A 1672-nucleotide genomic window follows, 5' to 3' on the forward strand; every position below is an offset into this window, starting at 1 on the left:
AGACAAGTAAGCAAAGCACATGCTCCACTTACTTTTTTCACTTCAAATACATAAACAGTCTTAGGAAGAAAGGCTGAACTCAGGGTATCCCTGGCTCATATGTGGCCTGACCAGCAGGTTAGAGAGCTGCATTCTCTCTCTGGCTTACTTCAGGCAACTTTGGTTCTTGTGTGATGGCGCAGCTCTATCAGGAGAGGTTGAGGCTGCCCAGCTTAGCCCCAGAGATAACTGTTAGGATGTTTTCTGCTAGAATGCTAAGCATGGGTTCAAACCCACTGTGTACCCACCTTCCCCTTTTTCTTTGGTGTGTGCTCTGACTACTTACTGTTTTGTGGAAGGAATAGTTTTCCACTGATTCATGGCAAATAAGAGCTCTACACGATTCCTGGAAAAACAGGCATTTTCCTTCAAGAGGGTAATCTGCACCACCAAATTCAGAGAGAGGAAAGTGCTTTCTTCAAGCTAGGAGGAAGGCACGGATGGGGCAGGATTGAATGATTGCACCTCTCATGTTTCCTGTTGGCTGACCTAGGCTGCAGAATAGTGTGTGCACTGACTTGTAGAAGAGACCGAACCCCACCTCACTACAACCTCCTTTCAGGTAGTCACAGAAAAGGACAAGATCTCCCCTGGGCTTTCTTTTCTCCAGCTGTACAGCCCAATTCCTCATAAGACTTGTATCTTTGGCTGAATGATATCTTTTGAAGATTTTCCAAGCAAAACACTGTTGCATACTTAGAGAAGCTTGAGCCCCGCAGGACTGTGAAGCTAGGTCTGTCATAGAATCACAGAACAGTTTGGGTTGGAAGGGAACTTAAAAACAATCTAGTTCCAACCGCCCTGCCATGGGCAGGGACATCTTCCACTAGACCAGGCGACTCCAAGCTCTGTCCAACCTGGCCTTGAACACTGCCAGGGACGGGGCAGCCACTTCTTTGAGTAACCTATTTCAGTGTCTCGCCACCCTCATAATGAAGAACTTCTTCTTAATTTTTAATATAAATCTCTCCTCTTCCAGTTTAAAGCCATTCCCTCTTGTCCTATCACTACACGCTCTTGTAAAAAGTCCCTCTCCAGCTTTGTTGTAGGCCTTCTTCAGGTATGGGAAGGCTGCTATAACTGAAATAGGAAAAATGTACTCTTGTACGGAAGGTAAACTTCTAACAGTATTTTGTGCATCTTCAGGTAAATGGATATTTGATAATTAAATGCATGGTAGGTTTATGGTACAATTTAGAAGTTTCTGTATGAGTTCAGCTTTCTGTGAATGGTCAGCTACCATGAGATTTATTTTAAAAAGCTGTAGGGACTGACCTTAAGGTTCTCTGAAAAATCACCTCCTAGTTTAATGTTTGCTGTGAACGTCATTAAACATTTTATGCAGTCTGTGCTAATTAAGACCATTAGCATTACCATGAACTGGTAAGCTTAGAGGAAAAAAAAAGGTTATGCTTAAAAACATAAAAGCAGTGTTATTAACAAAAAACGACTTATCAAGTGTAAATAAAATGACCTGAACAAAATGTGCGTCATTGTACATGCATGTCCTCGTTTACCATCTGGTTTCTGGTTTATGACCCTAGCTATAGATTTATTTTATGCTAGTGGACAAACAATTGGACAACACTTAAAAACACAAGCTGGAATGTAGGTGTCGAAACGTGGACAGTAG

Source organism: Nestor notabilis, unplaced genomic scaffold, assembly GCF_000696875.1.
Source record: "Nestor notabilis isolate BGI_N333 unplaced genomic scaffold, ASM69687v1 scaffold15366, whole genome shotgun sequence".
Lineage (NCBI taxonomy): Eukaryota > Metazoa > Chordata > Aves > Psittaciformes > Psittacidae > Nestor > Nestor notabilis.